The following is a 16,740-nucleotide window of genomic DNA, read 5'->3' on the forward strand; positions in this document are numbered from 1 at the left end:
GTAACATTGCTGCTGAGTGGAAAAGAACTGAGGTCTCATTTTAGGATCAGGACAAATTTTCTGCTGTGGGAACTTGATTCCTTTATGTGGGCAAAACTCTCAACTACTACCATTATTTAAACACTAAGGCTGTAAGTAGTGTAAAAACATGCCTACATAAATGTCTATATTCTGTCTTCACATGTTGAAATATGTGTTTAAAATAGATTTCTGCTAAATGATATGGCTTAGTTTTCTCTCTTCTCCATGATGTGATACTTCATGGTACACTGAAAGAATAAGAATATGAGTTTATTAAGTTTACTCAGAAAACTATTCAGTCATCTGTATGAGCTCTTGGAGCTATGTCAACATTTTCTTGAAAGATATCTGAGATTATTTGATGTTTACTTTTTTAAGTACAGTATTTGTGAGTAAAAGTGCACAAGAACATTTTATTACATTTTAAATGTAATTCCTGATCCCAGGGTGCTGTCTATATAAATCTGAACAAACCTGCGGAATCACTATCTATATTAGATCAGCAAATCCTCTCAGTCCCAGAACTGGTCAATGTGTTAAGAATAAGAGGCAAAAGTGAAATTCCTTGGTAATAAAACTTCTGAGCCTTGACAACTGTGAAGTAATGCTATTTCTTGCAGCATTGCCCAGACCTTTCAAAGTGCACTACTCTTTATTATATGCCTTTCCTCTGCCCCTAAACCTTCACTTCTAAAGTGCACATCTCACAGGTAACTAGTATATAATGTACTTTTCAATCAACCTCCTAATTCACTCAATGTAGCATGAGTTTTAGATAAACCAGGAAGATGTGAAATACACAATAAAAGGTTTAGGTGGTATGATGCCACTCACCTGTTTTAAATCTTTTGCTATCTGTGGAAAAAATATGGGAAGAGTTCTCCTTCAGGATAATTCAGTGTGGCCCAACTCTCCTCCCAGGCAGCAACGACAACAGCTCCCAGCATTTCTGCAAGGTCTTGCTCCTGATTTTCTGGGAGATTTACACCTTTTTCCAGCTTGCTCTCTCCCAGGTTCTTGCCAGGCCTATCTGCAGGTAACAAAATGATCTCTTCCTTGGATCCACCAGCTCTGTGGGAGGAATTTTGCCCTACAAGTCCCAATAGCTGTGCCCACATTGCTCAGTCCTCATTTCTATGTTTTAAACAGGAGTAGAAGCAAGCAGCACCAGAAGGGCTGAGATGGCTTTGCATTTGTGCAGCAACTTTCATGAAGTAAGAATTTCCTAAAGGTGAAACGTAGGGTGAACCAGATTTCATCTGTAGAATGAAACAAAGAGATTCATAAGGTGCAGGTCTCCTAATTACCAGATTTTCCATAACTTATGTAAACTTATATGTGAATCCCCTGAAGTGAAGAACCTAAACACAACATTAAAATTTGTGTTGTGGTTTGAAAGCAGATCCAAGGTTTTGCAGAGAAATTGGCTGCCTCTCTTATTGTTTATGCTTGCACATACAGGCTGTGGTAGGCTTGTCTCTGCTGGCATAGGTTTAATTTTACTCTGATCAAGGCAAAATACCTAAATTCCTTGCTGAGAGGCTCAAGTTCAACATCATGCTAATAAACTATGTGGCTCTTGGACATGAGCTGCTTTCCATCTGGCAAGTCTAGAGCATGAGGTTGAGTAGGACTTCAGCTGGGTGCAGAAATCCCTCTGGATGTACCCAAAAGTTTTTGAGGGGCCTAATACAGGAGATAAAAGCATGACAAAAATATAGATCCATCTCAAAAATACAGACCCATCTCAAAAATACATGGACCAGAATTAACAATCACAGAGTTCATGGACTTACTTAAAGGTAAGGGGCAGCTAGTGATTATGTACATGGATTTGTATTTATTTTATTTTGTTGGCCTTGAATCAGGCTAATCTTTACTGCACAAGGTTGAGCATGGCCAATATGGAAACATCTGTGTTATGCAAATTCCTCTGAAATGGTTGAATGACAGGTAACTCACTGAATTTTGGAGCTGTTCCAGGTAGAGTGAATCAACACTTTCCAGCAAGTCAGACCAGCAAAAATCTGCAGGATTCCTTTTGATACACACACAGCTGTGAGCTTCTGTGTTGCCTGCTTTCAGCTGAAACCGGAAATAGTTTTAAAAAATAAAAAATGTATTTCAACCTTAGAGCTACTGAGATATAGACTGAATTCAACCTGATATTTCTACAGTTTGATCCTCTCCACGGAGAGGGTCAGGGAACCCAGGGCAGCACAGACCTCACTGTGTGAGGGGGTATGTGAGACCAATTGAGGGACAATTGACCAATTGTGAGACCAACTGAGGGACAAGATTCCAACCCTTAGACATCAGAAACTTCCCAATCTTCTCTGTGAGAATGAGGTGTGGATGGAGCTTTGAGAGTCCTTGGCCCCCACAACATCAGTCTAACCCTTAACACACAAGCTCTGCAGCACTATGGACAACAGGTGGGAACGTCGTAGGAAGAAATCCTGCCAAATAGTTTTCCTCTTTCAAGAAGTTGTAGTGCTTCCCGTCTGGATGGACCTGCTGCTAGCTGGCAGCAGAGCTCATGGGATTAACATTTCATACCCATAACATTGAAAGAAATAGGAAACGTGATTTTGGATAAATAAAAATGCAGTTATACAAAGAGTAGCATGATGATTTTCTTTTTAAATGGAGGCTTGGCCCAATCAGGCATTCTTATAATTTAATTTTCACTGGTCGGAGATATGTGACCCTTTTCTGCAAAATATTTTACAGTTCTTAGATCTGATTAATTGTAAACATGCTGAAATGGTCTCTGCTACTTCTCCTGCCTCTGATTCATTGGTGACCTGTAGAAAGAGGCAACACATGCTTATTGTTAAAAAAAAAAAGAACAGAAGGATCATCTATTGCTCAGATGAAAGACAGAGACAAAATAACCAATCTGTAATGCAGATTTATTAATAGTCATTCACTGGTTTTCACTGAAATACTCTTCACGTAACCTTGACTTTATTAAGTAGTCCTTAAGGTGCATTTTGAAGACAGATAATGAGTTTGGGGAATAGTCTTATCTACATCAAGCTAATCTTTAACAGCTTGGAAGGGAACTCGCAGAAACTTTTCCACTTTAAGTGACATAGCCATGTTCAAATCAAGCCTTTTAAAATGTCATTTTAATAGAAGAGTTTACAGGCATTTTTAATCGCTACGCTTCATAGAGGAATATTATTTAAATGAAGACGATAGAAAAAGTTATTGAGTTTTTAATAGTATTAATGGGATTGGAGGCAAGTGAGTGGTGTTGGGGCAGCAGGAACACTGCTGTAGTGGAGTGGAGCTTAGTGTCTTGATTAATAAAGACAAGGCAGCTCTTCCTTGAAAAAATAGCTTCTTTCACAGTGGCTGTTGCTTTAAAAGGCAGCACAAACAGGGGTTTTGAGTGATATTTGGAGGCTAACCCTGCACTGTGACATTGTCCAGCTTCCACAAGAAGAAGCTCTCGAGAGCCTCCTGACCCTTTGCTGGCACATGGTCTGGTTGTGTGTGAGAGAGAGAGAAGGGTGAAAAGAAGAAACTGAAAGGAAAATGAGCAGAGAGTTGGTATTTTAAAAAGAACTGGGATTTACCCCATCTGTACTTTCCCTTCAGTTTCCAACTGGAAAATAGTTTCACTTTTCCTGCATTTTGTGCAAAGCCCCAGAGGTGGTTGTTCCCCACAGGCACACACCAGCCTTTTCCTGCAGCTCATGTATGGAGCTGCTCACACCTCGGGCTGAATTTTAATCTGCTTGTACAGGCGGATGAGTTACACGAACCCTCTTCTCCTGATTCCAGTTGGCTTAGCTCATTTTGTTTAGCTTGCTTTATTGTTTGGGCATTAAATGCCCCAGCTCTCCCAAGTGCACACACATTTGGTTTCTGACTAATGCTCAGCCTCCGTCAGAGAGACAGCGTTTGTCATTTAGGATCCAGCATGACTTGGAGTCAGGTTGTGACTCACATACCACAGACTGTACACAGAATAGACCACAAATTCCTCCAGTAAGACTGAACAAGGCTTTCTGAGAAGCCACTTCCTCCTCTGGTTATATCCTAACCCTGACTGACAGGTAGCAAATAACCATGGGGTTTTGAGTGGCAGATTTTTCTCCTATTTTTTGTTAAAATTTTTGTCTGCTGAATTCATGGCTCTTTAAAATCCTCTTTTTTTGTATGCACACAGAGCAGCGCTTTTGGCTAGACGTGGCTACAGAAATCTTGGTTGGTTACATTTTTCTGGAAATGTCAGCATCCATTGACTGAGCTCTGAGGCTGGGAATTCTGAGAGGACACTGAACATGAGGGCAAAACTCAGCCTGACCCATCCGGGTTCCCCTGAGCCGCAGCTGCAGCTCTCTTGTGCTTTGTCCACAAACCCATAAATCGGCCGGGTTTGCTCAAAAGGTTCCTGAACTTTGGCAAAACCTTTTGATGAACCTGCTGGGGGCTGGAGAGGGGGGAGGCAAGGGATGGGACCAGGACTGCCAGTGTGGGGAGGTTTGCAAGGAAACCTGAAACCAGGTGAGATTCCCAAACTCTTTCCTCAGGCTGGAGACATGCAAGCAATTCTCATCTGGAAACAAAACTGGAGTTTACAAATCTGCTAACAAGCCTCACACCCTTGCTGACCAGTAGTAAATCCCAGCTCGATTTATTAGTGAACACAGCACTTTGGCCTAAGTCCTCAGCGTCATTTTGCAAGTGGACAGGAAGCAAGTCGCATTCTTAAAAATTCTAGTGAGAAAACTGGTTGTGAGAATCAGATGGGCAGCAGGCCTTTGATTAAACTTCTCTTTTGCTTTCTCTTTTTTTAAATTTCATTTAATGAAACAAGAGAATTCGTCTGCCAACACGTTATTCTGTGCTCTTTTGTCAATAGAAAAGTTGTTTTGCTAATGGTTATCTGTCTGCAAGTCCTTGACCTGCTTGTAAACACATTTCTGCAGGAAAACCCCAGGCCATGGCCTCGAGCATTTACGTCAACAAGAAGAGATAAAGTGACCAAAACTTAACCTGATCTGGCCTGGAGTGCCCTCTACTGCCCCTTGACCAAATACTTCCCTAATCTGTGTCCTTCTGAAAGGAACAGATTGTTGTGTAAGAAGTATTACCTGGAATGAAATCAATTTTGGGAGTCTGACTTCTTCCTCCTTTTCCCCAGCTCATGGTCAAAGCCCGTTGAATTGCTGGAGGTGAAGGAATACAGCCTGGGTTGGTTTTGGTGGCAGGGCAGGAGTTTTCCCCCAGATCACCCCCTTTGTCCCCAGCCCAGCCACCCGGCTGGGTTCTGTCATGCCACGTTAAACACGTCACCTTCCGAGCCGTGCGGCAAACGCAGCAAAACTGAGCTCGCCGATCAAGTTGCTCTTAAAAGCCGTTTGCTGATCCCCAGGGATTTGTTCTGGATTCACACGGCACAAACCAAGGCCTTGATGCAGCCAGGACTGGGAGAGTCACTGAAATGGGAGAGAGGTCCCAAATTCTGGTGGTGTGCTGTGAGCCCAGCAGTGGTGGAGCTGCCCCAGTGGGATGGCAAGAGCATCCCAGTTTGGCTATTGCATCCAATCCTGGAGTTTGGGGTGAAGCTGGCTGCAGCCAAAGACAATTCTAGGGGAGAACTGACACCAAACTTCCCTGTGAAAGAAGGAATAATGTATATTTTTTTTTTAAGAGGTGGGCTAGAAAAGCTGAGGTGCTTCCTAGAGGAGAAATGTATGCCATGGAAAACTTGCATTCAGAAGGTAAATGAGAAAATTTTTATTAAGTTGTTCATAACAAAATACTTTTGTTTAATGATGAAAACCCACACTTGATTTTGGATGTTTCATAGCAAACCAAAACCAAATGACCTGCAAAGGGATAATGAGATGCTGCCACTGCTGATTCACAACTTCTCTGTGCTCATTCTCCACTTCAGGCTGAACTGGGCTGCAAATCAGTCTTGACTTATCCAGTCCTGATATCTGCAGTTGATCACTGCATGTGAAATTTATATGACAGACCAAAAACTCTCTCAGTGTGTTGTAGTTCCAGCATAGTGGGATTAATTCACAAGCATTAGTGTAAACTGGGCAAAAACTTTCAGTGTTGGCTTACAGAAAGTATCATTTCAGCTATTATGACAGAAAATCAAACTTTGGGGAACAAAGTAGATTTTCTTTTCTTTTACTATAGAAAGGGTCTATTTCAGGACAAGTGATTTTATTTTTCCAGTAGGAAATATTTCTAAGACAAAATATTTCATCTCCTAAATTGAAAATGCAAATTTTAACCTTGCTTAATAATTCAAAATTATTGCTTCTATTTTTATTTTCTTACAACATTTCTTTATTTCTCTGCTTCCAAAATTCAACAGGACTTTGAAGATGAACACATATTTGACAGGCACCTTTTCAGCTTGCAAAGATTGTTTTCATGGTGAAGAAAACTTGTCTTCCTCACAAAGTACTAAGCTGTGTAATCAAAGAAATGTGAAGGACTGGCTGAGTCTATTCAGGATTCTCAGTTACTTTCCAAACCAAACTTCTGAATGCATGTTAGTTATTCAGATTAAGTCATACTCCCAAACTCCCTCCAGGTTCTGCACTGGAGATGATATTTATACAGCACTAATAGAGAAAACTTGGTGTGTTTCAAAAAATAATTCCCAAGAAAACCAAAGCTGGGTTCAGCAGATGTATCAGGGGGAGTTTCAGGGAAGTCTGACTATGTTCTGTTGCCACAAAAGGCCAGCTTCAATTTAATTCTCAGCCCCTCAGTATTGCAAGGGAGGAAGCTTTAAAAGCGTTAAGTGACTCATATCAATGTTTGTGTTCCTAATCAAAATACGCAGTCACAAAATTTGTGCAAATTAAGTGATCCTGAAGTTTTAAACTGACTTTTGGTAATAGAGTGTTTTATCTATTTTAAATCTATGAAAATTTTCCTGACTGGAAGCTTTCATTTCAGCCTAGAGCCATGGATTTGAAATTTTTGGAAATTTTAGAAATTTCAAACCACTTATTGGGTGGGACACATCAGACTGCAGTGACTTTAGTGAATATGAAAATGAAGTGAGTCCTTGCTATGGCTTAGAACAAGAATAAATATTACTAACAGCAGTGCCCAGGTTCTTCAGTTGAGATCAACATATAGTCTAAAATGTGGTTCATATTCTAAAATAAGGACACACAAGTATCTGCATGTCTGTCTTTTTTTTACACCAACCAGTCCATGATTTATCCATAAGCTTTCTAACACAGTGATTTGGTGACCTATTAGAAATAGAAACCCTGTAAGCATGAAACTGTACCTGGAGCTTTTTCATACAGGCTTATGCATTCCTATATATCTGTGTGTCAATATATACTGGCTGACAAAACAAATATTTTTGTTTTTAGAAATAAGAGGGATTTCCTTGGGGACTGTAAGTAGATTCACAGGATATTCTCGAGTATCTGACTGTATTTCACTGTGATATTCTTATTGTCAATAGTGGGACCTTTCTGTGGAAAATGGGGCTTTTCCTGTAAACATAATAATATTTCTGGATGGTGAAATATACAGTAAATGTTAAACAAGAAAAGAACTAAATTGCAGACTATTCCCTGGTCAGCAAAACTCGCCCATTATTTTTCAGTTTGCTGAATCTGTAGTTTTTGCCATTTTTTTTTTAACTGTGACTTTTCAGATTCATGAGGGTAGCATAGGTAATCTTCATATTTATAAGGACACACTGTCAACTTGCTTTTCATAATTTATAAACTCTTTTTTTTTTATTATTCCTTTTCCCTGTTGGAAGCCTGAAACTGGCATGTTTCCTTAATAGAGCTGGGAAGAAACTCTGCATTTTTGCTCAGGGAGATGAGTTCTCAGAAATAAGCTATCTGTGCTTCATGCAAAGGAGCAGAATCCGAGTTGGCTGAGTAGGGCTGGAATTAGTGCTGTAGGGTCTATTTTGCAAGTGTGTGCATGCTTTGGGTTTTCAAGTTGCAACTTGCATTTTGGCTTGGTGAGGGGTTTGTCAATACATTGCTGCCCTATATGTCTTTTTTGATGTGAGCTGGATGAATGTTCATTGCCTTGTTAGGTTGGACTCTTGCCTTTAACCATCCCAGCCGACCTGCTCTCCCCATTGCTTTCTGCACAGCATCTCTCACATTCCCATCTCCTGCTGTGTGCTCCTGGCACGCTCAGAACAGAGATTTTTCTTCTGTCCCTGCACTGATGGAGTGGCAAGGACATGCATCCCATATTCCAAGGTGAAACCAAAGTGGTTTGATAGCCATTTCCTCCTTCCCTTTGGAATGTCAATGAATTACTTTTCCATGGGGTTTATAAAAGCAAATATTTCAGGCATTTGGGTTAACCTTGCTCCTGGGCTGTTGTAAGTGGGTAGAAACATTTCTGTGTTCTCAGAATTGGTCCCAGAATTTGCAAGAGGCCAACTTTGCTTTCAGAAATAGTTCACAGTGTTGATGCTGATTTATGAAACACTATGAAATTTAGTGACTGGGTACTTTAAATACCATCTCTGGGCAAGCTAGTCACTATTATGGCAGATAAAATCTGTTTGGAATTACTTTTAATGGCTGTTTGAATTAAGAAAGCTGGTAAGGATTGATTCAAATTGAAGGTCATGAACTCCTTTACCCATTTCCCCTTATTGGCTCAACAAGGGTCCTATTTCATGATCTGTTGGCCATGATGCAGCTCATCTGTTTAGTTGAGAAGGTGCTGATACGAGCAATTAAGCTAAAATGGCATTGGGGAAGAACCTGTTAATATCTGGTAACGTATTGTTGATTCTGTCCATCCATCTGCCAGTCTCTCCCCCGTAAATTTCCAACTTGCTGGTTAGTTTCAGCAAAATTTGGCACAGGAGTGGAGGTATTTATTACCATCATGATGTTAAATGTTTTTGGAGAACTTACAGCTGGTGGAGGGGAGAGTTCTCCTGCTGGAAGAAAGGACAACTCAGGCAGTGCAGATGTACAGATTGGTCTGTTTAGAGGTGGATTATTGTGTCATGGTGATTTAGACAAAATGTAGGACGTGCTTGAAGAAACTTGTAATCATTAGTGCCACCACTCACAGAACATCTTTTTATTTTTATCTTGCAAAACTTTTGCCACTGAATAGGGCCTGGACCACTTATGTGCCACTTAAGTCCTTTTACAAGGTTGGATTTCCTTCAATAATATTCCAAGGCAATAATATGGCTGTGAAGTCTAATGCTGTTAATATTCCTTTGGGATGCCCTGCCCTGGGAGTATCTGTGAAACCTGGGGGCAAATAATTTCAGAAAAAAAGATCTGTGTGAGAGGTAATCCAAACTTTTTTTTTTTTTTTCTTGATATGCTTAGGCTCCATCCTGAACTCTCCTGCAGGATTACAGCAGATCCTGACCCTGTTGACCTGGCATCAACCCTTTTCTGGGCACAGCAGAGGAGGAGGAGGAGGACAGATACTGCGAGTGGCTTAGGGGCTTAGATGCAGAAGGCTCTGAGCATCAGCACCAGTTGAAAGGATCAAAGGGGGTCTGTGACTCTCTAACCATGCTAATTAATGGAAGAAGTGGTATTTGGTCTTCATTATGGACTTTAAGAAAGAAAAAAAAGGGAAGTCAAGTGTTTTGTCCTGGGGGTAAAGCACTGAGCAAAGCTGGTGAAAGTAACAGAGCCGTCTCCATTAGGTTTTCAGTGGTGTTTCAAGAGGATGGAGCCACTTATGAAGTCACGCTTAGGCAGCACTTTCTTAAAAGTTAAATGTCTGATAAATGCTGATACTGCCTGCTCTGAATTTCTAATATGCTTCCAGACAGAACAGGGCCTTGCAGAGTTTTCCAGTGCTCACGGTATGGAAGAACATTTTAGTAAAGGACTCCCTGGGTTTCTCCTGTACCATCTGCTTTGTTTGTGGGCTTGAGACCAGCAGAGCTAATTCTGTCTCTGACTAGCTCGGGCATCACCCCATGCCTTTCATTTCAATATCTCTGGGTTGCTACAGAGGTAAATAGGAGGTCAGTGACCAGCAACTTGGGGACCAGGGCATTGATGGGCGGAGGGAGCAATAAGAGCATTTTAGGGACATTTCTGCATTAGATGCTTTATTAGCTCTCAAAAAGGGCAATGCAAAGTTGTCTTCTGAATCCTGGACAATCCTTCCTAATGTCTGACCCTTGCTTTAGCTAATTTGGATACTGCTTAAATTTGGAAGAAAACAGTGGTTGCAGGAGGCTTTACCTGAGATATGGGGACATGTTCTGATAGTGGGTTCACCTGCTTGTTGCCCAGTTTTATTTGTATACCTGAGGATGAGCAGATTTTACTAATCAAACAGAAAAATAATGGAAAACATAAACTTTCTGTGGAAATGCCTGGTTTTGTTCAAAAATTTAGATTATTTTTTAAAATGTTTATGTGTTTTCCTGTGCATTTTGCTAAGGGAAGGTGTGAGATGTTTGAGAGAGGAAAATCTGATGTTGACTTTAATTTAGAAATATTTTCTTTCTCTAAGTTTGCAACGGATGTGACTTCACACATGCAAGTGTCTGTCATGACTCTGTATTTGTGATTGCTGTTTGATGTGCTTATGCTCAGGTGTGCACATGTTTGTTTTAAACTACAGTAGTGATATGGACCAAAACTGCTAATGGCATGATTTTTATTGTGGTTTCACTACAGCATGTATGATCATGGGGCATTCAAACAGTGAAATGTGTAAAGCTATTTTTCCATAATTGGTCCCAGGGCAAGGGGTTGATCTCATGTATAAAAGCCTCCAGATATGCTCTTGGTATGGCTTCTAATTAGGGAACCAGGAAAGAACTGAACTTTGGAAACTGTGATGAGTCCATTCCTTTTAAAAAAAAAAGGAAATAATCACTTTGACCTTGAACTCCAAAAGGCCCTGAAATCAACTGATTTTACTCTTTAAGCTCCTTAACAAGCATGGGGATTAGAGACGAGCTGTGTAGAACGGTTCATATTAGATATAAACGATAATGGACAATAGAAATTCATCTATGAGCTCAGCACAGGCATCCTGTGCAAATTCCATTTCCCCAAGATGTGGTGATACCATGTTCCAGTGCTATATACACCACTGATAACAATATGACTTCATCAGTTGGGAAGAGACAGAAGAAAACTCGATAGCAGCAGGGAGATGCAACTTTCAGAGATGTCCAATCTTGCTCTAATCCAAGTCTGTTTAAATAACCATGACCAGGTGTATAAAAGGTCAAATATAATCACCTGTCTACCCTGTGTGGTGAATAAATCACCTGTTTAGCTGTTTATTTCAAGTATGATGAAATTGCCCTCCCTGACAAAGAAATAAAACTTATGAGAGGAATAAACCTGTGTGGCTTTCCATCCTGCCCACAGCTAAACAAGGAAGGATGCTGCTGTCACTCCAAAAAAAAAATCCCAACTTCTTTGGTGATTTCATTTTGGCAAGTCTTTTTATTTCTTTCTTTTTCTCTCTTTTCCAAGAACAGCTGAAAAAACCCACGTTGCTCTGAAAAAGAGGATCTCGTTTTGAAATGGAAAAGTGCATCACTTTTTCAGGAGAAAGGAAAGAAGTGAGAAAAACACCTGGTTGAGGAGAGGAGCTGATATAACTGAAATAATTGGTGGTTTGTCACTCCACAGTCATCATCACCCCAAGAAAATACTAAATTCCTATGCAGATCTTTAAAATAATTTCCCTTATGAAAATCATACCTGCTGAAAAAAGTAATTGTGTCTTTTAAAAGGCACCTATTAATCTTATTGTTCATATAAAGGGTAAAGGATGTGGCTAGACAGGCTACTGCCTGCCATGAAAACTAGTAAGAAATTATGTTGCACAATCCTTTCCCTCCTCTGCTCCTCAGAATTTGTTATTTTACTCCACTTTTCCCCTTTTCAGTCTGTGTGGCCTGGCAGACCTACTGGAACCAAGCCTGGAATAATATTGTCTCAGTGAGCTGATAGGTGTGAGGGCACCTGCAGGCAGATAAAATGTGTTTCTGTTGGTATCAGAATTTGCTGTGGAGAACTCCAAATTGTCATGATTTCAGGACAATCTGCAATTTCCCCTGAACGACTTGGAAAGCGGGGAAGCAAAATTAAAAAGAAAATCAACTCCATGCTTTTTCATTAGTTCTGGCAGCTTCCCCTAGAAACACACCCATACTCAGCAGTATCATTCTTTATTTAGCTCTGAACAGACTGAAGGACCTTAGTGAATTCTTTCTCCCTCCTCCTTTGCAGATAATAGCAATGATGCTGCCACATATTTTGCAAAGTGCTCTTTTCTGGAGCTGAGATTGAGTTACATCCAATGTGATAGACCCCACTGGCAGCCGTGTGTTCTTAGCAGAGACATTCCTTTACCATGCCAAGTTATTTTTAATTCTATCTGGTTTTTTTAATTTTTTTTTTTAAACCAATGCATAAAAGAAAGCTATTGAGTTGCTCAGTCAATGTTAGTTTATTATTGCTTACCCAAGTGTTTAATAAACCTATCCCAACCCTGGACGTAGCTTTAAATACTTCATTGACTGTAACAAAGCAGATTTTTCCTATCAGACCAAAGTGGCTCTATAAACTATAATTAAGCACTAATTATGAGCTCTACTGGTCAGATAACAGAAGGCAAGGTCCATTGTGCGGCTGGCAGAACCAGCAATTAAAGGAGATTATTGTTGTCAGAAATGGAATAAAACAAACAAAGGAAAAATTTGGGAGGAGGGGAAGATTTGAAATTGACCTGAGTAAACTTTATGTTGTTTGTGGCTTTGGGAGAGACTTTGACATCATGAACGTGAAGAACACAACATATGATGACATAGAACAGATGTATTAAGTTGATCTGGAAAATCCACACAGTTTATTGGATAACAGGTTGTTGAGTCAGGTTCTGCTTGGCTCCACTCTCCTACATTGAAAGCCAAACCCTTACAGGCCAAACCAGAAGTTGTATGTTTAGAACAAAAATATTTTCAAGGAAAATATCGTCTCAGTCCTTTTTTTTTTTTTTACTTGTTCTTACAAAGCATTCAAAGGCAGAGAGTGCCACATTGCTCGTGGGCTTATGAAGTAGAAAATGGAATTGAAGTTGAATGAAGACTAGATTGACTCCCCAGGAAGGGGGGAAAACCCTCTACAACAGGTGAAAAGGAAGTGCGGTTTTATAAATGTGTTCCATTTTAACGTGACTGGCTTCTTTTCGCTTACTCCATTTTTACACTGGCTTAACTTGATTGGCTCCAGTGGAGTTTTCAATTATGCCAGATCCCACTGAAGTGTTATTAGCAGCCTGCTTGGAATTTCTCTTGAAAGTCTGAAAGTGTTTCTGAGTTAACAATATACTCTTCCCCTTTCCCCCTTTGAAATAAAATGTTAACTCTGCAGAAAAACCTTGATGTCCTGTTGAAACAGAATGCTCAAACACCAAAACGATTTGACTTTTCACATACAAATTTTAAATTTCCATGGAAAATAGAGTTTCTAGTTACCTCTAGTGATTGGTATGCTAGTCACAGTTCATGTATTCCTAGACCTGATAGAGACATTCAAGGGAGCCAAAAGTCCTTTACTCACACACACACACACACACACAAGCACATTACAGCTTCCTGGAACACTGTTTAGGCTTTCAGGTGATGGCTGGGAATGTGGCCAATATCAGAAGGTAAAGGGCAAAAGAAAGCCATGAAAATGGAAATGACAATATTTCTTAGTAGCAGGCAGGTGCCTTTGCCCCTGACTCATGGTTGTGCCTAAAACTCACAGTACTGCTCTCTCCTCTGTTTTTTTTTTTTTTTTCTTTTGAAATCAATTTGCATCTTTGGAAAAAAAAAGGATTAATAAATTTCAAATGTTCCTGGTGCTTCTGTGCCAACTGGCACTGGAGGGGGCCTGTAACCTTGCCCAACTGCACTATATATAATTATTAATTAGAAAGCAACCTGGGAAGCAATGATCCTTTCCCCCAGCACAAGCCAGAGGAACTCTACTGAATTCACCGTAGGAAAGAAAATTGGTTTTCCTAGGTCACACTTGGGAGCAAACTTTATTTTGCTTTGACTAGTGGTTTGCTATCCAGAGTGGAATTATGGGAATTAATTGGAATAACTTGGGTGCTCATTTTATAAATCAGCTGGCAGAACTCCTGCCGTAATTAATGGGTCCGACTGGCAGTTTTCCACCAACACACACCCATTTCCCAGTGATTTCCACTGTGAATACATGCATTTTGGAGGAGCTCAACTTGCAAAGGGACATATTTAAGAGTTTATAACTGTCCCAATGACAGCAAGTTCTAATTTAAAACTCCTGTGTAATACTTGTTAGGAAGTTTTAATATCAAAAGGGCAGCCAAGGTCTTCCATGAGAAATTTCTAGACAGTGAAAGAAACTAATCCTTTTTAGTGATGTTTGGCTTCTTCTCTGCAGTAGCTGATCTCTGATTTCATATTTTATATCCATGGTTTGTTAATGAAATTTTCTCCTTTAAAGAGTAACCAGGCGGATAGGAAAAAAATAGCTGATACTTTGCAGTAAATGTTTGAAGTGAAATTCAAGTAGCAGCCTGAGGCTCACAGTATGTAAAACCAACTACCAAAGTTTTAGGGGGGTGGTTAATCTATTTTTCCTTCTCAGGGGACTTCTGCTATATTAAATTCTTTGGTTGAGGAGAAGCAGGCAGGTTGGCATTAGAACTGACTTAGCAATTTGCTTCGTTTGAAAAGGGATTAGTGAATTTAACATGTTCTTGGTGTCCATGTGCCAGTTGGCACTGACAGGGGTCTGTCACATCACCCTCTCCACCACCACGTGCCACGGAGCTACCTGGAAGGTGTCATTAGTCCTACTTCAAAGAAAACAGGAAATTAGGCAGCAGGAAAATGTTAATATCCACACGTGGTGGCATCCCTGCTGTTTGTGGTGCACACAGGGAGGAGAGGTTTGCTCCAAGCTCATCCCTGGATGTGTTGTGAGGCTATTCTTGCCTGGCACTCAGGTTCATGAAGTTTTAATAGTATTTTGAAATGCCCTCATATATGTGAGGCCACATCCCTGGCCTCACTGCAACTCCAGAGTGGAATTGTGAGCTGAATCTCGCTGGACACTCAGAGCCACAAAGGTGGGTTTCCCCTCTGAATTTTATCCTGATCCAAGTTAGTTTTCTAGTTCAGTCATTAGCAGTTTTGGAGCCTCTCTCTGCAGACCATGAAGAAAGAGCCCTTTGACAGGACAATTAATTGCATCTGTCATAGAACATATTACCTTCACTTCTCCAGTGACCATGGAACCAGACTGACTGTTGTCACTGGAAAAACACAACTTCTGCAGTGATGGAGGGGGAAGGAAACAGATCATCAGACAGTCACATCCAAAATCGGGTTCAGGGCCTCCCACCATGTCCAGCAGGATGGGAAACTGAGGAGAGAACAAGCCCTTCTCAGTACCCCATTGGGAAATAACAGTCCAATTTCATGTATCAGGCATGAGACTGGGAGCTTATGTTGTAAATGGAAGTTTGATGAGTGCTTGCTTGCCCCCTCCCCATGCAAGTTTTACATTTCCCATGCACGTTGTCTGCTACTATGTGCTTATAAAGCTGAGGTCTCTTTGCTTTTAATAAACGTCCACCTGTTTGCTTTACTTTTAATGCTTTTGCAATATCTGAAACCCTATAAAACTCTGCTGGTACTTCTGTTGGAATAAATATGATGGGCCAAATCCAGTCTGCATTGCTCACTCCCGATTTCTTATATGATTTGGGACTGTGATAATGTGTGCACAGTAAATGAGCATAGGACGCCAAATAATTGGAGCAGACTTTTTTCCTACCCCTCCCTCAAGATTTCCCTCTTTCCTTTGACCAGGCTGATGCTGTTGGGGGTGTGTGAGGGAGGCAGCAGACGTAAGGAAAGCACTTTCTGCAAGTTAGTCACAAAAAACCTCTCTGTCTTCCTTTCTGAAATAAAAAGTTGTGCAAAGGAAGCAATGGGAGCTCAACATATCTCAGTGTCACAGAAGAAGGGAGTGGCCAGAACTTCACAGTGATCAAACCATGTATTTATATGCATATAAACTGCCTACATCTATCACTAGAACATGCATATGACATGCGTGCACGTGTGCAGAGAGGGAAGTAATAGTTTCCTTTCCTCTCCATACCTGCCTACTCCCTCTGAACTGAGCGAGAAGAAAGGAAATATTCAAATTAAACACCCCAAATTACTTCAAAGTATCCTGAGTTATTAGGAAGGCAAAGCAACAGCCCAGCGGGGAGTGGAAAATGTAATAATGACAAGTTTTGTGCCTAAAGGGAAGGCAGGAATGAAATCAGAAAGATCCAGTGGGGTCAGGTGAGTAAAGAGTCAGCCAAGCACGGGAGTGAGAGATACCCGGAGGCAGTGCAATGTGCTGGCAAGGAGCCACACTGCTGGGGAGAGAGGAGTGTGAGAGAGAGAGAGAGAGAGAGCAAAGGGGAGGGAGAGAGGCAGGGATAGCACACTTCTGTGGGCCTGGTGAGGTCCTTGGGCAGCACCAGCCCCTGTCTCCTTGGCAGTGCCTGTGGATGGAGCAGGAGGCTCCTAGTTGCAAACCCCCAAGAAGGCAGGAGCCCAAACTTCCATGTTTGCCCCTCCATCAGATCCCTACCTGGAGCAGACAGCAGGATGCAAGCACTTGGATACTGAAAATCCCAAACCCCTGTGATCTGTGGGAAGCTGGAGAG

Source organism: Lichenostomus cassidix, chromosome 10 (genome assembly GCF_008360975.1).
Source record: "Lichenostomus cassidix isolate B80296 chromosome 10, HeHo_3.0, whole genome shotgun sequence".
NCBI classification, from domain to species: Eukaryota; Metazoa; Chordata; class Aves; order Passeriformes; family Meliphagidae; genus Lichenostomus; species Lichenostomus cassidix.